Genomic DNA, 22,139 nt, shown 5'->3' with positions numbered 1-22,139 from the left:
ATGCAAACAAATGGGAATAACTCAGAATGCCAATGTGGTCAGCATGGATAAGTTGGATCTTAGAGTCTAGCTCTATGACAATGTTCCTCTTATTACACAAATCATGGACTATTTAATTGCACTAGGATCTTTGTGAATATTTATTATCCATCAATCTTGAGTATTGTCCTTTTTAATTCAATTAATTTTATAGATTTTTTAGCAATAAGTACTGTCCCACTGCAAATAAGAATTTCAGTATATATGTACATTATACAATGAACATGACAATAAACTCAGTATCACACCCATCCACTGAGCAGGTTGTGTAAATTCAAATTTCTCTGATTTTTATTAATAGTCTGTGTAGAAATGTGTCAAATTTGTAATAACATTTATGGACACTGTCTCATCACTTCAACCGTGCATATTGCATTTTGGATACTATTGAGGGGTACGACCTTCTAGATGGTCAGGCCTCGAGAATGGATCCTTGCATTGTGGCTAAGAGAAGGGAGGAAAAGAGGTGACCTATAGTGAAAGGGGATTCAATAGTTAGGGGAACAGATAAGAGATCCAAAATCTTGGATGGCATTTTCCCTCCTAGGTACTAGGATCTGGGATGTCTCAGATCGAGTTAATGGCATTCTCAAGAGGGAGAGTTAGTAGCCAGTTGGCATGATCCATATAGGGACCATTGACATGGATCGTGAAGAGGTTCTGCAAATAGACTTCAGGGAGTAAGGTGCAAAGTTGAAGGACAGGACTTCCAAGGTTGTGATCTCAGGATTGCTATGTGTGCCACGTGCAAGTAAGGATAGAAATAGGAGGATAATGCAGTTTAATAGATAGCTAAAGAGAAGTAAAATAACTTAAGAGATCAGGAAGGCTAACAGGAAGACATGAAATTGCTTAGGCAGACAAGGTGAGGAAAAATCCTCAGGGCTTCTGGATAACAAGGGACAAAATTGGTCCTCTTGAAGGTCAGAGTGGTTGGCTATGTATGGGAGAATTTAGATAGTTTTTTTGCAACTGTATTTACTCAGGAAACTGGCTCAGAGTCTTTGACAGTAAGGTCAACAAGCAGTGAGATCATGGAACCTACACAGATTAAAGAGGAAGAGATGTTTGCTGTCTTCAGGTAAACGAGGGTAGATAAATCCCTAGGGCCTTACAAGCTATTCCCTCGGACTTTGAGGGAGGTTAGCATAGAAATTGCAGGGGGCCTGGCAGATATATTTAACATGTTCTTAGCCAGGGGTGATTGAAAGGTAGCTCATGTTGTTCCATTGATCAAAAAAGGCTCTAAAAAATAATCTGGAAATTATGGGCCCATGAGTCTGTCAAAAACAGTGGGCAAGTTATTGGAAGATGTTTTAAGAGATCAATCTATGTACAGTAAAATCTCCAGTATCCAGCACCTTTGGGGGTTGGTAGATTCCGAATAAGTGAATTTTCCAGTTGCTTGAAATTGCGTGTTGTTTGACTGGTGATCTAACTGCTAGGGGCACCAATTTGAAACTTTTGCATGTTTTACATTTTTATTACAATGTAATTTTTAATTACATTGTGAGTTTTTTTTGGTAGTTACTTTAAGCTATCAGTTCTGGAATTCTGGATAACAGGGATTTTACTGTATTTGGATAGATGGACTGATTAGGGATAGTCAGCATTGCTTTGTGCATCATAAGTCATGTTTAACAATCTTGTAGAGTTTCTCAAGGAGGTTACCAGGAAAGTTGATGAAAGTTGTGGATGTTATCTTCATAGTCTCCTGTAAGGCCTTTGAGTGGTAATGGATAATTGCCTCTATGACTGAAGGACTGCAAATAGTGGTATGCCTCAAGGATCAGTGCTGGGTCCAGTGTTGTTTGCCATCTATATAAATGATCTGGATGCTAATGTGGTAAATTGAATCAACAATTTTGCAGATGACACAAAGATTGGAGAAGGAGTGGACAGGGAATAAGGCTTTCAAAGCTTTAAGAGGGATCTGGACCATTTGGGAAAATGGGCTGCAATAAATTAAAAGGCACAGAGAAAATTTACAAGGATAATGCTGGGACTTGATGAACTGAGCTACAGGTTAAACAGGTTAGGGCTTTATTCCCTAACATAGATAAATGAGGAGACATTTGATAAAGGTACACAAAATTATCAAGTCAAGTTTATTATCATCTGATTGCACAAGTACAGCTGGACAAAACAGTGTTCCCGGGACATTGGTACAAAACGTGCAGACACACAACCAGACATAAAGCATGGGTAAAACACAAAAATCTGTCGACACCATGATTGAAGTAAAAATACAATGCCGAAGAAACTCAGCAGGTCAAATAGTGTCCTTTACATAGCAAAGATAAAAATACATAATCGACATTTCAGGCCTGTGCATCAAGATCTGGAAAAATATTGGCAGGTATCTGAACAAAAGAGTAGGGGAGAAGTGTGGTCACAAAGGCAGGAGGTAATAGGTGGAGAAGGGAGGGAGGAGACAGCAGCAAGCAAGGGGAGGAGGGATGGCTGGGTGAAGTTAGAGGGAAGGAGAGGAGAAGAGCTGGAAGGGGGAAGGGAGGGGGAGTAAGAGGAGAGCAGTTCAGCAGAAGCTGGAAATGTTGATGTTAATTCCACTTGGCTGGAGAGTGCTCAGATGGAGAATCTGGTGTTGTTCCTCCAATTTGTGGATGGTCTTAGTGGGAAAGTACAAAAGGCCATGGACAGACATGTGACTATGGGAGTGTGACACAGAACTGAAATGGTTGGCGACTGGGAGATCTCTGTCACTGGTGCAGATGGGGCAAAGGTGCTCAGCGAAGTGATCTCCCAATCTGCGCCCAGTCTCTGCAATGTAGAGAAGGCCACAAAGGGAGCATCAGATGCAGTAAATCGATCCTGCAGATACATCAGTGAAGTGTTGCTTCACTTGAAAGGTCTGTTTGGGGCTTCGGACTGTGGTGAAGGAGGCGATGACATAAAGCACATACAAACAAACAATACACATGCATGATGGGCATACATATTTACAAATAAATAAATATTGTTTTGCAAATATTTGAGTCTTGGATGATTAATGTGAGCAGTTCCTTTGGTCGTTCAGTATTCTCACGACTCATGGGAAGATTTTTCTCAGCCTGATGGTGCTGGCTCTGACACTCCTGCATCTCTTCCACAACAGGAGCAGCTGAAAGATGTTGTGTATGGGGTGGAATGGATCCTTGATGTTATGCATGCTCTTCAGACAGGGGGGAGGGAGACTCCAGTGATTCTCTCTGCCACTCTAATGGTCCTGTGGATTGACCTCTGCCTCTGATCCATCTCTCTGCACCAACCATACCACATTATAATGCAGCCAGTCAGGATGCTTGCAATAGAGCACCTGTAGAAAGTTAACAAGATGGTGATCGGTAGCCTTGCCTGCTCCAGTCTTCTTAGGAAGTGCAGTTGCTGATGTGCCTTCTTGACAAGTGAGGAGATGTTGAGTGCCTATGATAAGTCACTCGTTAAGCAGCTCAAAGGAACTTGGTGCTCTCCACTCTTTCCACTACAGTTATTGATGTGCAGTGGAAGGTGTTGTTCCTGGGGTCTACCTGAAGTCCATGATCTTCTTGTCCACGTTGAGACTCAGGTTGTTAATCTCGGACCATATCACAAGAGTTTCCACCTCTTCTCTGTAGTGTGACTCGTTGTTGCTGATGAGATCAACTACCGTTGTGTCATTTGCAAACTTGATGCCCTGTTGGAGCTGGATCTGGTGATGCAATTGTAGGTCAGTAGCATGAACAGGAGCAAGTTGAACAGACAGCTCTGAGGTGTGCCAGTGCTCAGCATAATGGTGCTTGATGTATTGTTACCAACCAGGACAGACTGTGATCTTTCAGTTAGGAATTCCAGAATCCATTTACACAGAGGAGTGTTGAGTCGCAGCGAAGACAGCTTCTCCAACAGCCTCTGGAGAATTATTGGATTAAATGCCAAGCCTAGCATATAAGGCATTGTTCTCCAGGTGAGGAAGGACAGAGCGAAGGGACAATGCTACAGTATTGTCTGTGAAAGAGTTTCTATGGCCGAATTGAAATGAACCCAGAGTTCCTGTAATGTAATGCTTTGTGGCATTACATCACCAGACATTCAAATCATTTGATATTGGTAGAAGTCAGTGCCACAGGCCTGTCATCGAGGCCTGTCATTGTCACTTTCTTTGATACCGGGATGCTGATGGCTATCTTGAAATCTGCATAGACTGGAGACTGCTGCAGTGAGGTTTTTATGATATCCGTAAAGACCTCCATCAACCAGTTATATTGTCTGGTCCCGCTGCCTTGTGCAGATTCATTTTGGATAGGCTTCTCCTCACCTTGGTCATGGCTAAACTGGGGGCCTGTTCATCAGGAGTACAGAGTTTTTTTTGGCATCTGTTTTCATCAAATAGAGTAGGCTTTTTCCACTGAGGTCGGAAGAGATAAAAGCTAAAGACATAGGTTAATGATGAAAAGATAATATTTTAAAGGGAATATTAGGGGGCACTTCCTCATGCAGAGAATGGTAAGAGTGTGAAACAAGCTGCCAGGTGAATTTTTAAATGCAGGATTAATTTTGACATTTAAAAATATTTGGACAGGTGCATAGATGGGAGGGGTATGGAAGGATACGGTCCAGGTGCAAGTCAGTGAGACTTAGTCTGGAACAGGTTAGAAGGACCGTAGTGTTCCATGATTCTTGCACAGAAATCAGAAGAACACTTTAGGCATAACTTATCTTTTAGAAATTAAGGCAGTTTCTATCTGATCAATCGTGTGAGTCTTAATCTTCAATTACATTGTCCTTAATAACAAATCTCAGTAACTACACCACAGTTAGTGCTAAATATACAGGAGTATAACTTCATAGTTTTGCTTCATAAATAATGGAATGACACTGATAAATTTACAATTCCAAGTCACAATTCTGAATTAAGAGATCATAACACATGTGTCATACACACGTTTACACTGAACTGTGTTTCAATTAAAACAAATTCAGAAAGAAACTCATTAATGGTTATATGAGAGAAATGAACAGTATGCATGTTAAATTCTACTTCTAAAATACAATTCCACCAATACTGACTGCACATTTATCTCAGGGTTGGATGCGATGTCATGTATGTACTATGACAATAAATTTGAATTTTGCTCATGACCAAGGACACATTTCTATCCAAAGTTTTTGAATCCTTTCATGGGGGAATGAAATATCTTCCTTGGATAAGTGTTTATTTATTCATTGATTGAAATTTCCTGCACATATCTATTAACTAACCCAAGAGGTTAGGGAAACTGTACCTTAGGAAATTCCTATCCTTCAAGGTACATATCATTTGCTGTTTTAAATTAAGCAAGAGACTAAATGACTGAAAAGGGTTTAATAAAGAAACAGATTTCCTTAATTCCTTCATGACATATTAGTACAATAATTTGTTTTTACAGGGCACCAAAGCACGATCTTCAACTTTGCATAAACTGAAATATGATGCAATGCAGATCAAGTTGAATATGCACTTCTGCCAGTACTGGAACAGTAGGAAAAGAGCCTATGACAGATGCCAAGCTGTAATCACAAGTGAGAAAGAAAGAAAAGTGCAACAAAAATGAAGAAGCTGAGTAGTGAATGCAGGCTCAATTTGAATGTTTAATAAGAATTTGGAAGTTATTTGGATGGGAGGGGTACGGAGGCCTATGGACTCGGTGCAGGTCAGTGGTACTAGGCAGAAAGTGCCAAAGTGCTTGTTTCTCTTTTGTAGTGTTCTATGGTTGATATTCTGAATGAACTAAAAGTTAATGAAGAATTAGTACAATAAAATATTATCTGCATTTAATATGAAATGAATCATCCATCCTGATGGGATGTATTATACTAGGTTACTGAAGAAATGGGAGAAATTACCAAGGCTTAGCTATAAACTTACAAAGATCTAGAGATTCCAGGATGGAAACTGAGGAAAACTTGCAAATGATGCTTGCTAATTCAAGGCTTTACAGATAAAGCAAGCAACTACAGACCTACCTGTTTTAAGGTTGCTCAAACGATGAATTGCATGAGCAACTCAACACATCAGGCAACATCAATGGGTAGAAATGGTCAGTTAACATTTCAGGTTGGGATTGAAGATTGGTAATAGACAAAATTTCATAAACAATAATCAAGTACAAATTTAGAAGTCACTTGGAGAAGTGTGCATTGATTCAGAAATAAACATCATAAATTTGTGAAAGGTGAACTTGGTTTTTTGAAGGAAATAACATAGGGCCAATTAGGCTGATGTGACTTGCTTGGCCTTTCACAAGGTATTTGACGAAGTGTCTCATATAACCATGTCACATTCACTGAATCTCATGGAAAAAAATAAATTGCAGAAGCATGGATAGAATATTGTCAAATCAAAAATCAGAGTAGTCGTGAAAAGTTATTTTTTGGCCTGAAGGGAAATCTTGGAGGAAGTGTAAACTGTGATGAGAATAGTAACACATTTCATTGAAGCATTACCAGGATACTGAAATTGAATGCATTTGGTAAAATAAATTTAATGCAAGAAATATACAATGTTACAAGAATTAACAAAAAAGTAACAAAGAGTTCATTGATCTGAAAACCTGGGCGTTTAATTCATTAAAAAAGACAAATTTTGATAAAGTGGTCAAATAATAAAAATAATGCCTTTGCTCCATACCAACTGATCTCTACTTGTACCTTTGTATAATATTTCTCTTCTATGCTATACTTGTACTATGTATGAAATGTCTACGGTTAGCTTGCAAAACAACCTCAATCATTACATCTTGTCATTGTGACAGTAATCTTGAACTAAATATCATATGGAATCCAACAACATAAATTAATGGTTATGAAGGTTTGTCACAAGGAAGTCATGATGAATCTTCATACAAATTAAATTTGCCACAATAGTACATCATGTGATATTACAGACTGCACTTTATAAAACATTAATAGAAGCAGAACAAATCTACAAAAAGAATTTGGGATTGAGGGGTTTTAGTCATGTAGATTTTAAAAAAATGTTTCTCACTTTCAAACAGAGAAGGATCCAAGGGGATCTGTTGAAAGTATTTAAAGTGAAAGATATAGACAGAACCAATTGAGAGAAACAACCCAGTGGAAAAAGGCACAAGAGTCAAGTAAACATAGAAGGAATGGTAGGTTAACTTGCATTTGTAAATTATCCCAAATGTAGCTTGGTGATGAAAGAATCAGGAGAAATTGAAAACATGTGACAGTGAATACTTAACATGAAAATAAATTGTGAAATGGGATTGCTAGGAATGCTCTGAAAACCAACATAGGCAAAATGCCCTCTTTGAATGCCAAATGTAGCATCTAAAAGGAAGAAGAATGAACAAATGGAAAATGTCAGAGTTTGCAAGGTTAACAATGAGGGAAGGAGGGTGCAGGGGGAGGTGAGTGAAGAACCTCCTTCGATGCTGTCACCATTTTGATTATGCAAAGCATAACAACAGCAGAAAGGATACAAGATGACACTTTAGCAGAAGTTGTCGATTGAAAATTCTTCTTTCAAAGTCAGGTCTCTCAGCACACCTGTGGAGAAACCTTAATCAAAAGTGAAAATCCGACTTACTCTTACTCGAAGGAAGTACGTTTTAATAACATAACATATATATAACATAACAATTACAGCACGGAAACAGGCCATTAGGCCCTTCTAGTCCGCACCGAACCAAAACACCCCTCTCTAGTCCCACCTCCCTGCACAATGCCCATAACCCTCCATCTTCTTCTCATCCATATACCTGTCCAACCTTTTCTTAAATAATACAATTGACTCCGCCGCCACTATTTCTCCCGGAAGCTCATTCCACACGGCTACCACTCTCTGAGTAAAGAAGTTACCCCTCATGTTACCTCTAAACCTCTGCCCCTTAATTCTTAACTCATGTCCTCTTGTTTTAATCTTTCCTCCTCTTAACGGAAATAGTCTATCCACATCCACTCTGTCTATCCCTTTCATAATCTTAAATACTTCTATCAAATCCCCTCTCAACCTTCTACGCTCCAAAGAATAAAGATCTAATCTGTCCAATCTCTCCCTATACTCTAGATGCTTAAACCCAGGTAACATTCTGGTAAACCTTCTTTGCACTCTCTCCACTCTGTTTATATCCTTCCTATAATTAGGCGACCAGAACTGCACACAGAACTCCAAATTAGGTCGCACTAATGTCTTATACAATCTCAACATCACCTCCCAACTCCTATATTCCATGCAATGATTGATAAAGGCCAGCATACTAAAAGCCTTCTTCACCACCCTATTCACGTGAGTTTCTACCTTCAGGGAACGATGTACCGTTACTCCTAAATCTTTCTGCTCTTCTGTATTCATCAATGCTCTCCCAATTACCACGTATGTCCTGTTCTGATTCTTCTTACCAAAATGAAGCACCTCACACTTATCAGCATTAAATTCCATCTGCCATTTTTCAGCCCACTTTTGAACATAGTATTGCACGAATGAAGGTACGACTTGGTTATTAGAATGCAGGTTCCTTTTTTTTAAATCACACTTGTCAAAATTCTGTGATTCAAAACATAACTGGAAAAATCCTGCCTTTTCAAGATCTGAATTAACAAACATAAAAAAATTCAATCATCAGCTGCAGGATTTAATTATTTTGCAGCATAAATCTTGCATAGGTTCACTAAAATCAAAAGCTGTCATTTGAAACAAGTCCATTCTATCACATTGGCGCAATGAAACACTGACCAATGGGAGCTGGAATGGATTAACAGGAGAAGAACCCTAAAAGTGCCATATACAGAAATTGATCAAATTATTAGACTCTGGATTACAATGGTTCCTCACTTGAAATATCATTGAGACATCCTGCAGTTCTTTTTCCATTGTCCGAGCTTATAAGCACACATCCTTCAGTTTACTGAGGATGAAAATATGATTTGTACTCTCTAACTGTTTTCCATATTCTTGCCTCTCTCTGTGAGATGCCTTAAACTATCCTTTCTAGTTTATATTTTAATTGTTCTCGGTTCTCAAAAATGGTACAACCCTTGGAGCCATCAAATGTGCACCAAAAGATCTGGCAATTTTCAAAAAAAAAAGCATAATTAGAAAATTACTGATTGAGATTCAACTTGGCATTATATGAGGATACACAAAATTGGAATTGTTTTATCTTTCAAAAAAATATTAACTTCCACAATCTTAATTCTGTTTTTACTCGCAGACTGTCATTTTGCATTCAGATTCCCATCCCAAACTACTCAAGCGATAGTGGCAGCAGACATCACTCATGCATCCCACAGTGCAATGATTGTCAGGAATCGTTGCTTCTGATCAGTCTTAAAACCAATTCAGAGCCACCAGAGCTTGGAAACTCACGAATGCTAATTGTTATAGATTTGTATGCTGAAACACAGCTTGGTGTTCTCTAAAATATCAAGTTCACTTAATTGGATAGGAATCAGACCATTACCAACTGCTGTCATTGTGATCAGTCAAGGGAAACAATGACAAAAATATCTCATGATGAGAGGATTCTCAAAAGGTTATTAAATTGCTATATATTTCCTTTGGGATGCAATCTCTCCTGTCATCCAAATCAATCATAAGACAATCACCATTAATCACAAACTCACAATTAAAAAGAAGACTGTCTACATTAGACTTGTTGATGACTCAAAATCGTACATTAGGGGCAATCAACTTTTTCATCTCATCAGAATCAGAATTTATTGTCAGGAACACATCACAAAATTTGTTGTTCTGCTGCGGCATCACAATGCAAACATTCATATAAAACACATTACAAAAAATAAATAAAAACACTGCATGAAGAGTCAAAGTCAGGCAGTGTCTTTGGTTCATTGATCATTCAGGAATCTGATGGCAGCAGGGAAGAAGCTGTCTTTCTGCCACTGAATACTAGTCTTCAGACTCCTGTACCTTTTTCCCAATGGCAACAGAGTGAAGAAGGCATGGCCTGGTGGTGGGTGTCCTTGAGGATAGAGGCTGTTTTCTTAAGACACTGCCTCTAATAGATGTCCTATGGAGTTTTTTTTTGTCCTGAGTGTTGGGACCTCCATACCAGACAGTGATGCAACCAGCCAGAATTCTCTCCACAGTGCACCTATAGAAGTTTGAGAGTCTTCAGTGACATATCGAATCTCCTCAAACAACTCACAAAGTGTAGCTACAGAAATATAGCCCAGAAACTAAATGAGGCGAATGAATGCTTGGTATTCAGACACGTGCTGTGCATAATATTCCTGCCAGTGAAGTTAATGGTCAGAAGATCATATTAGGAGATGTCCATGTTTACAACATGCATCCCCAACATTTGAGCATAAAGAAGGAAAATTACTCTTTCAATTTAAGTGGAAATGATTGAACTGAACATGTTGCTCATGGAATTTTGGCCATTTGTGATTCAATTTATTCATAGAGATAGGAACACACAGAAGAATGGAATAGAGATTGGAGATAGTTAAACGAAGGGGAAGAGGAAATCAAGAAATGCCAGATACTTATCAAATTTATGTGGTGCTAAAGCTCTAATGAAATGGAGTATAATGATTCCCACAACAACAATCGAATGACTACATCTGTGCAAAAAGTGATGTACGCAAAGAAGCAGAAATTCAAAGAAAGATAGTGCTTTGGAATGCTTTAGATTTTTCAAAACATTCAGATTTTTTTTCTCAGTCAATTGTCGTTATTTCTGTTTTATTTTGATTTTCAACATATTTGGTAAAAACAATTTTTCTGATTTACTTAACCTTTTAGCATGACTTCATAGATTTACACCAAAAACAGAAAATGCTGGAAGCACTTTGCAGGTTGAAGAGCATTACATTGTGTGGACATTGGTCAAGGACCCTTTATCAGAAGTGGGAAGGTAGAAATGAAATGTGAAGATGAAGCACTGGGAGCCAGTGGAGAGAACAGAGGGAATGTGATAGGGTGCAGATACAAGCTGTCAAGGCAATAACAACCAGATTTACATTTAGAGAGTGGAAATGTCTCAAGTTAATATAAAAAAGTACAAGGTGCAAAATAGCTGACCTTACAGACATACACATTTAGTCAAAAGTTTGCTACATGTGTAGGAAATTAGCCACATTTACAAATTCTAGTCTCTAAACCACCACATACTGTAAATTTCTTCCTTTGCAAGCTCCAGAAGATCAATGATTTCTCCAAAGAATGAGAACAAAATGAGATTATACTTCAGATTTATTGTCAAAGAACATACATGACATCACATGGAACCTTGAGATTCCTTCTCCTGCGGGTAAAGCAGAATTGCCACTTACCGGTAGTGCAAATAAATCTATTCAATATATACATATCGTATATATATCGTATTATATGGCGAGCTCTCCACTGGCCACCGTGACAGAGGTGCACCAAAGAAAAGGTACAAGGACTGCCTAAAGAAATCTCTTGGTGCCTGCCACATTGACCACCGCCAGTGGGCTGATAACGCCTCAAACCGTGCATCTTGGCGCCTCACAGTTTGGCGGGCAGCAGCCTCCTTTGAAGAAGACCGCAGAGCCCACCTCACTGACAAAAGGCAAAGGAGGAAAAACCCAACACCCAACCCCAACCAACCAATTTTCCCTTGCAACCGCTGCAATCGTGTCTGCCTGTCCCGCATCGGACTGGTCAGCCACAAACGAGCCTGCAGCTGACGTGGACTTTTTTACCCCCTCCATAAATCTTCGTCCGCGAAGCCAAGCCAAAGAAGAAAAAAAGAATATATACAAACAAACAAATAAAGAAATGTAAACAAATGGACTGTGTAATTCAGAAGTAGATAAAAAAATTAATAAAGTGCAAAAGTAGAAGGTCTGCTTGATTTTGTTGCTGAGGATTCTAATGGTAGAGGACGGCAGCTGTTCCTGAACCTGGTGGTGTGACTGTCTTTTTTAAATTTTTTTTAATTTACTTTTCACACTATGAACCATATTAATCAAAATACACACAAACATTTCCCTCTTGAATATACACAGTGTCATTTTCTCCATTTTTTCCACCCTCCCTCCTTCCCACCCCCCTCCAAACCCATTAAACATTCAACATATACAATTAAATAAACCCATTAAACAATGTCATCACACAATGAAAATAAACCAGAAAATTGTCTCGTCTACTTTTACACACTGGGTCAGTTCATTTCGTCTTCTTCTCATTCTATCATTTTAGGAGGTGGAGGTCCACAGTAGGCTCTCTCTGTTGTGTTCCATGTACGGTTCCCAAATTTGTTCAAATAATATGACTTTATTTTTCAAATTATGTTATTTTTTCCAATGGAATACATTTATTCATTTCCATATACCATTGCTGTATTCTCAGGCTCTCCTCTGATTTCCAAGTTGACATACATTGTTTTGCTACAGCTCAGGCTATCATAATAAATCTCTTTTTGCACTTCATCCAATTTGAGGCCTAATTCTTTACTTCTTATATTACTTAGAAGATCTCTGGATTTTTTGGTATGTTGCTTTTTGTGATTTTACTTAATACCTGATTTAGATCTTCCCCAAACTTTTCCACTTTCTCACATACCCAAATTGCATGTACTGTTGTTCCCGTTTCCTTCTTACAGCGAAAACATCTATCTGATACTGTTGGGTCCCATTTATTTAACTTTTGGGGTGTGATATATAGCCTGTGCAACCAATTATATTGTATCATGCGTAACCTCGTGTTTATTGTATTTCTCATAGTTCCGGAGCATAGCTTTTCCCATTTTTCACTTTTTATCTTTATGTTTAGATCTTGTTCCCACTTTTGTTTGGGTTTACAGCTTATTTCATCATTTTCTTTCTCTTGCAGCTTGATGTACATGTTTGCTATAAATCTTTTAATTATCATTGTGTCTGGAATCACATATTCAAAGCTGCTTCCTTCTGGTAACCTCAGTCTGCTTCCCAGTTTGTCCTTTAAGTATGTTTTCAGTTGGTGGTATGCAAACATTGTACCGTGAGTTATTCCATATTTGTACTTCATTTGTTCAAATGATAATAAATTATTTCCCAAAAAAAAACAATTTTCTATTCTTTTAATCTCTTTTCTCTCCCATTCTCTAAAGGAAAGTTTATCTATTGTGAAAGGGATTAGCTGACTTTGCGTCAATAGTAATTTTGGTAGTTGGTAATTTGTTTCTTTCCTTTCTACGTGAATCTTCTTCCAAATGTTGAGCAGATGGTGCAGTACTGGTGAACTTCTATATTGTACCAGTTTTCATCCCACTTATAAAGTATATGTTCTGGTACCTTCTCCCCTATTTTATCTAGTACTATCCTCGGTTTCCCCCCTTTCCATAAGAATTTCCTTATTATTTTCTTTAGTTCATTGAAGAATTTCTCTGTTAAGGGAATTGGTAATGATTGAAATAGGTATTGTATCCTTTGGAAGATATTCATTTTAATGCAATTTACCCTTCCTATCAGTGTTAGTTTTAAACCTTTCCAATGTTCTAAGTCATCCTGTAGTTTCTTCATTAATAGCTGATAATTTAAATTGTATAGATGGCCTAGATTATTATTTAGTCTAAGACCTAGGTATTGGATTGCTTGTGTTTGCCACTTAAATGGTGATTATTTTTTAAACTTTGTGAAATCCGCATTATTCATTGGCATTGCTTCACTTTTATATTGGAGAAATATATTTCTCCATATTCCTTCAATTTCTTATGTAATTCTTTTATTGATAATTCTGGTTCTGTTAAGTATACCATGATATCATCTGCAAATAGACTGATTTTATATTCCCTCTCTTTTAGTTTTATCCCTTTTATTTTATTTTCTGTTCTTATCAGTTCTGCTGATAGTTCTATTGCTAAAGTGAACAGTGAGGGAGATAGTGGACATCCCTGCCTAGTTGACCTGCTTAATTTAAATTGATATATATCCATTTATTGGTTTGATATATATCCATTTATTGTCACCTTCACCATTGGACCCTTATATAAATGCTTTAATCCAATTAATATATTTCTCTGGTAGGTTAAACTTCTGTAATACTTTGAATAAATAATTCCATTCTACCCTGTCAAAGGCTTTCTCTGCGTCTAAAGCAACAGCCACTGTTGACATCTTATTTGCTTGTACTGCATGGATTAAGTTAATGAACTTACAAAAATTGTCCGTTGTTTGTCTTTTCTTAATAAATCCAGTTTGATCTAGTTTCACTATTTTTGGTATACAGTCGGCCAATCTGTTTGCTAATAGTTTTGCTATTATCTTATAATCTGAGTTAAGTAGAGATATTGGTCTATACGATGCTGGTGTTCGTGGATCTTTCCCCATCTTTGGTATTACTGTAATTATTGGTGTTTTACATGAAACTGGCATGTTTTGTGTTTCTTCTATCTGGTTCATTACTTCCAGGAGAGGAGGAATTAGTAACTCTTTAAATGTTTTATAGAATTCTATTGGGAGTCTGTCCTCCCCAGGCATTTTATTGTTCGGTAGCTTTTTTAATATATCTTGTATTTCCTCTATTTCAAATGGTTTTATCAATTTGTTATGCTCCACTTCTTGCAATTTTGGTAGTTAAATTTTAGCTAAAAACTCGTCTATTTTGTCTTATTTCCCTTCGTTCTCAGTTTGGTATAATTGCTCGAAGAATTCTTAAAGTTTTCATTGATCTCTGTTGGGTTATATGTAATTTGTTTGTCCTTTTTCCTTGATGCCAATACCATTCTTTTAGCTTGTTCTGTTTTAAGTTGCCAGGCTAGTATTTTGTGCGTTTTTTTCTCCTAGCTCGTAATATTTCTGCTTTATTTTCATTATGTTCTTCTCACCTTATACGTTTGTAATATTTCGGTTTTTTTCTGTCCGCCAATTCTCTTCTTTTTGTTGTATCTTCCCTTGTTGCTAGTTCTTTTTCTGTACTTACTATTTCCCTTTCCAGCTGTTCTATTTCCCGATTGTAGTTCTTTTTCATCTTAGTTACATAACTTATTATCTCCCCTCTGATGAAGGCTTTCATTGCATCCCATAATATAAATTTGCCTTTCACTGATTCTGTATTTATTTCAAAGTACATTTTAATTTGGTGCTCATTAAATTCTCTAAAATCTTGTCTTTTAAGTAGCATGGAGTTCAATCTCCATCTATATGTTCTTGGTGGGATATCCTCCAGTTCTATTGCTAATAATAGGGGTGAATGATCAGATAACAATCTAGCTTTATATTCCATTTTCCTAACTCTCCCTTGGATATGGGCTGACAACAGGAACAGGTCAATCCTTGAGTAAGTTTTATGTCTACTCGAATAATATGAGTATTCCTTCTCCTTTGGGTGTTGCCTCCTCCATATATCCAAATGTTGCCAATTTAACTATAAATTTGGCTACTTTGTTCTTTCTGCTAGTCTTTTGTCCAGTTTTATCCATCTTTGAATCCAAATTAAGGATAAAGTCCCCTCCTATCAATATATTCCCCTGCGTATCTACAATCTTCAAAAAAATATCTTGCATAAATTTTTTATCTTCTTCATTAGGTGCATATATATTGACCAAATTCCAGAGTTCTAAATATATCTTTGGTATTACTGTAATTATTGGTGTACATTTTTATTGATTAATATAGCTACACCTCTGGGTTTTGAGTTATATGATGCTGCCATTATGTGCCCTACCCAGTCTCTCCTTAATTTATTGTGTTCCACTTCAGTTAGATGTGTTTCCTGCACGAATGCTATATCTATTTTTTCTTTTTTCAGTAAATTTAATAGCCTCTTCCTTTTGATTTGGTTATGTATTCTATTAATATTTATAGTCATATAGTTCAACATGGCCATCTCATACTCTGTTTACATCTCATTTCTGCTTCTTCACCACCACCTTTCCCTTTTTCCCCATTTCCATTTCTCGGTTTTCTTTTTTTGAACTCAATGTATGACAACACTTCTAAAACATAAAATATTTAAACCATTCCCACATCTAAAATTCCCTTAACTCCAAGTGTTCTCCACCTCTCTGAGTTGCCCCTCGTCCCTTGCCAGGCAACCACAACTCCCCTCTCCATTATGACTGTCAACTCGTTCGCAAGTGTCAATTGATTTCGCAGTGACTGTTATTCTCTCCCACCGAACCCCATCCAGAAAAGACTTTTATCTTCACATGACAACAAAGCTCCCCCTCTTTTCTTCTCTTTTTCTTTTTTTAACCCAAATTTTTTTTAATTTGGTGAGCAAATTTTAATTCCTGGGTGTCACTATTTCCCAGTAGCTTTCCTGGACCCAACACACTAATGCCATCATGAACAAAACAAGTCAGCGCCTCTACTTCAAGGGTTTGTGGAGGTATGCTATGACATCGGAAAACTTGACAAACTTTTACAGATATGCAGTGGAAAGTATACTGACTAGCTCCATTACAGCCTGATATGGGGGCACCAATACCCCTGTGCGAAATCCCTGCAAAAGATAGTGAACACAGCCCAGTATATCACAGGCAAAATTCTACGCACCATCAAGAAAATATACAGGGAATGCTGCCACCAGAGGGCAGTAGCAATATCAAGGATCTAAATGATCCAGGACAGGCTCTGTTCTCGCTGCTGCCATCAGTAAAGAGGTATAGGCGCCCCAAGACTCAAACCTTCAAATTTAGGAACAGTTGTTTCCACTCCACTCTCTGATTCTTAAACAATAGACTCAATCAAAGACTCATTTAAAGACACTTACTTTGCATATTATTTATTATTAAATATTTATTTTCTGTATTGCATTCAGTTTGTTTGCACTCCTTTATTTGTTTACAATTGGCTCTTTTGTGTACACATCTTTTCTTGAGTACAGTTTTTTTGTACTACCATTAAGTAACAATTCTGACTGGCTCACTGGAAAAAGAATCTCAGGGTCGTATGTGATGTAATGCATGGACTCTGACAATAAATCTGGATTTTGAGCACTGAAGTTACCAGCCAATCTGGATAAATTATCTTTACAGTATTTATGCTTTCTTCAGAAAATTAGACTAGTATAACCAAGCAATATCCATGCTACTTCTTATTACATTTTTCATTTCATGGTTTTCTTGTATTCTCTTCTTCAGTGGGAAAATTCCACTATTTTTCCTGCAAACAACATTAAACTTCCTTATCTATAAAACTTGTTACTTATATTTATGAATGATATACATTGATCAGTCTTTCTGATTTCAGATTTATTATCAGAATACATACATTCATCATATACAACCTGAGATTGTTTTTCCTGCAGGCAAGGATGAATTACCATTTATTGCTAGTCCAAAAAAAATCTGTACTCAATGTACACATGCAAACAAATGAAGAAATGTAAACAAACTGATTACAGAGAGAAAAAAAATCATAAAGTACAAAAGAGTCCCTTATTGAGTTTGTTATTGAGGACTCTGATGGTGAAAGGAGAGCAGCTGTTCCTGAACCTGGTGATTCGAGTTTTGTGACACCTTTACCTCTTTCCTGATGGCAGCATAAGTGTGTGCTGGGTGATGTAGATCCTTGATGATTGCAGCTGCTTTCTGATGGCAGTGTTCCCTGTACATGCTCTTGATGGTGAGGAGATTGTTGCCTGTGATGTCCTGGGCTGTGTCCATTACCTTTTGCAGGGCTTTCCACTGAGGGGTATTGGTGTTCCTATACAAGACCATGATGAAGCTGGTCATCACACTTTCCACCACACATCTGTAGAAATTTGCCAGGGTTTCCAATGTTCTATCAAATCTTCTCAAACTCCTGAAGTAAGGTGCTGATGTGCTTTCTTCACAATGCCATTAGTGTGTTGGGTCCTGGAAAGATCTTCCAAGATGGCGACTCCCAAGAACTTAAATTTCTCTAACAAAGTATTAAATATCAGGAGCATTGCCTCTCAACTTTATTCTGGGAGTTTTTAAAATTAATGCATGTATCTATATGCACTGGGATTTTATCCTCTTTGAAATTAATTTGTTTACTTCATACCTTCCCTTCTTCCATTTGAAATACACATTTCATTGCTCATTTTATCAACTCATGTCATTTCCCAGGCAAAAAACAAAATTAAATAATGAATTAAAAATCCTTTGATATTTTGTCCAGTCTAATCCTTAATGGCCCTATTCCAATCACAATCTTTTTTTGTATCTGAAATGTTTACTTATATTATTTTGTTTCTTGGAAACTGAATTTCATTATGCTTGAGTTTCTGACTGTTGTATTTTAACTTCTTTTGTAATTCATTCATTTTTTTCCTGATGATATTCTGCTAAATCCATGTCCTTATTTTTCCTTCACTCTGTTGAGTACTGTATTAAACATACACATATGGACATTATGGAAGCAGAGGAATGGCCACTTGACCATTTATGCCTGTTTCTTCATTCAGTAAAATTATATATCATCTCTTACCTCTCTGCCACTTTCCTTAATGATGCCATATTCCTCAATTTTTAGTAATATCTAAAAGCATGTTGTTGCTCTAGGAGGATCATGTGGCTTTGCAGACAGAGAGAGTCAAACAGGCTTTCTCTCATAGAGAGAGAGAGATCACTTGTACCGTGTTACAGCCAGCAGACAGTAGCTAGGACTAGAACAGGACAAGCTGGCAAGCTTATGGAAATCCCCTTTTGGAAGATGGCCTGGTCAAAGCCCTTGTGGTTCATGCAAGAGGAGAGGACTGGCTGTCTAATATTTCACTTGGAATAAGCAAAACAGAAAGGAACTCTGTGGTGACCTGAAAGAAGGAGGTTATCATTTGGAGAACCCTGAAGAGGCAAGTTTTGTCAGCCAAGACACTGAAGTGGCTGATTAAAAAGGAACAACAAATCTCTCTCTGAAAACTGACAAGAATCTTCCTGAGGAGTAACCATTTACCTTTCAAGCACCAAAGCCAGGTGAACTTTTTAAATGTTAAATTCTGTGCACAGTATAAGAATTGCCTGCAACCAGTGAACTTGGAGGAATGAGAAGTGAGATTGGACCATGAACCAAAAAACTATTCTGAACTTGCACACATATTACATACACGTGTGCTTACAATTAGAAGGGGGTTAAGTAAGTCAATAGAGATAAGTTAAAGTTTGATTCTATTTTCATGTTTAAAGATAATTAAAAGCAACTTTTGTTTAAATAAGCATTTTTCGTGCTGAATATCTATTGCTCCTGGGTTTTGGGATCCTCTGGGCTCAGAACAACAGACTTATGGTAAGTTTAATGACCCACACTACACTGGAAATTGCACTCTGAGGTTGCAACCTAATTTTTCCCCTTAATTTTGTGCACACACACGTAGCTCAGGATAGTCTGGCTTGAGATATCACCCAAGGGTAAATGAAACAGTCTGGGATGGCTGACAGATGCACATTTGAGGGGCTGTAGGGGGAAGTGAAGTGGCAATCTCATAAACATGTGGGAGTGGGAAACAACAGCTTAAGTACTGTTGGTCCTCCAATCAGCCATTAGACACAACCAAAGATCCTGAATCACAGAGGTCTGATTCTAATAATATCCTCTATTGCTCATGACACAAACTTTCTATTTGTGAATTAATGTGAACACTTTGGGGCAAGTGGAATCAATGGTGGTTCAGCAAAGAAATGTCTGCACTTACAAAAGAAAGCAGACTTCATGCATTCTGTATATTTTGTACACTGGGGGTGTAATGTACTTTGCTGCAATATTTGTACATTTGCTGACAAATATGTACACAATACTTAAAAAGGACATCAATATGTTTGTGTGTGCATCCCTCAGATCACTCAGGTCATAAAGCTACTGCTCATATATTATTGTTCATTAAGAACTCTAGCCATTCCTATGTAGCAAAACTAGACTTCAAGCTGGATTGGGCCAAAAGAGAATGTCAATGCTGGAATCTTGAGCAAAATGCTGCTGGAGGAATTCAGCAGGTCAGGGACATCTATGGGGCAAAATGTCAACAGTCATCTGAGGGCAAAAGCAACAATATTAACAAGGACAACAGATAGGTGAAGCACGGATTGTTTGCTTGTGGTACAAGTCTGGGTGGGAATGCAGTAGAATTCACAAAGAGTTAGCATTTAGAGTCGGTCGTTGTATGTTTATCTGCATTGACCTTGGTCATTAAAGCACCTTTATCATGGCCCTTATCTGAATTTTGTGGAACAACTCAAATTCCTGGACTTCCAGTTCGTTATATTCTTTCCCAAAGCTTATGCCAATGTGCAGCCAGCTAGTGCCTGGTGTGCCTCTCTTGTGTCATGTCCCTCTTCCTTGCAGTGTCTGTTTTTGAGATGCCGTTGTGGATATCAGGTGCAATGATAGATTTTGGTCGTCTTCATTTTGTCTTATCCTTCTCTTACTTCACACTTCCTTCCTGCTCCTTCAGTTCCCCAAGTCCACCCTGCTCTAATCCATACTGTTATGGAGTGTGTGAAAATATCAGGCTTCTTCTTACATGTTGCAAAGACAAATTGAAAATTGTTACTATTATAACCTGTGCCTAAAAATATCTAGTTGATGCTGCACACATTGTAATAAGGGTGTGTACTGTAGATAATTTCCATTGGGTGACAATAATCACAATGAAATAGTGTTATTATCATATGTGACAAAGTTATAGGTTCACCCCATGCAGGCTTTGAGTCTCAGCAGCTCCTCAGCCCACAAGAAAATTAATAAATTCCTCCAATCTGGAGGAGTTTGAAGTCAAGTGGGCCCTCCATCCCATGTGCTTTATCCTATATAGAAGAGATGAGGACACAGATTGACCTTACCATTAAAATTCCATTGGTAGTTTAACCTTTAGTGTTTGATAGAAATTTGTAGAATGGCAGTGGTAAAATATGCCAGAGGGGAAGATGAGTTGAATGAAAAAACATTTTAACAGTAGGTATAGACCTGTGTAAGCATGTCGGACATATATCTGAGCCAGAAGTATTTTTAATGCTGGTGTTATTTGGGATATTCTTAAACAATTTAAAAAAACACACACCGGTGCTTCTATTTCTAAGTCTGTGCCAATTCAACATGTCAACAAATACTCGGTCACAGTTCTAAAGGTTTATTATGGTTGCATCACAGTCTGGTTTGGAAACATGAGAGCCCAGAAATGGAAAAAAAAACTTGAGAAAGTTTCAAACTACTGAAGTCCATCACAGGCAGAAACATCCTATCCAATAAAAAGATCTATGCTGCCTCCACATCATCCTGGTCACAATCTCCTCTTACTGCTCCCTTCACCTGAAAGGTACAGAGGTCTGTAGGCCAACATCTCCAGTTTAAGATCAGTTTTTTTATCCAACAACTAGAAGCTTCTTGAACCTCCCTGTATTACCAGAGCCTTAAACTACTCCCGGACTGCTAAAATAATTGTCTGCACAGAAACAACACTTTTTTGTGCACTTAACTACAACTGAAAATATATACTTATCTATCTTTTGATATTTATTATCTCTTTTTCTGTTTTGGCATGTTGGGGTAATTTCTTTTTTACTCTTGTAGTTTGGCTGCAGCAATTTTGGTTCCTCTGTACATTGCATTTATGTTCATGACAATAAACTCATTGATATGAATAAAAGTTTTGAAATGTTGATCCATTATTCTTGAACTTGTACTCCTGCTAAAGAACACCTGCACCAGATTCTCCTGGTTTCCTAGTTCACAAGATATGCCTCCCTCCATCAGTCTCCTTCCCTACTATTTATTATTGTAAATTTGGGACCTCTCTTCATTTTCCTGCAGTTCCTTTCTTCTCCATGACAACAAAAATGTGTGTTTTTGCTGCCTAGCGATGAGGAGATTATCTATAAAGTACTGATGCTTATATGATTGCTTCAAAAACACCAAAATGCTGGAGTAACTCAGCTGGTCTTTTCAACATCTATAAGAGATAAAGATATATTGGTGACATTTTGGGCCTGAACCTTTCTTCAAGGAAAGATAAGAAAAAGATATATCAGAAAGTCTCAGAATTCAAACAATGGAGGAGGAATGCAGACCAACAAAAGGTGTTAATTGGATGTGATAAGGGACTAGGTTGAATTTATCATGTTTGCAAAAGGAGTCAGGGAATGGAGAGATGCCAGGGGAAGCAAAGGGGGATGATATAACAAAAGCCAGAGAAGTCGATATTCATGCCATCTGGTTGGAGGGTTCCCAGTTGGAAGATGATGTGT

General features: G+C 37.7%; 1 protein-coding gene across 7 annotated transcripts in view; it reads right to left on the bottom strand.

The window, feature by feature from the left end:
* The window catches only part of LOC138755510 (coiled-coil domain-containing protein 178), a 369,060-nt gene that overhangs the window by 282,101 nt on the left and 64,820 nt on the right, over positions 1 to 22,139 (bottom strand). The window lies entirely within an intron of this gene.

Source organism: Narcine bancroftii, chromosome 2, assembly GCF_036971445.1.
Source record: "Narcine bancroftii isolate sNarBan1 chromosome 2, sNarBan1.hap1, whole genome shotgun sequence".
NCBI classification, from domain to species: Eukaryota; Metazoa; Chordata; class Chondrichthyes; order Torpediniformes; family Narcinidae; genus Narcine; species Narcine bancroftii.
This window is presented reverse-complemented; position numbering and strand designations above follow the sequence as displayed.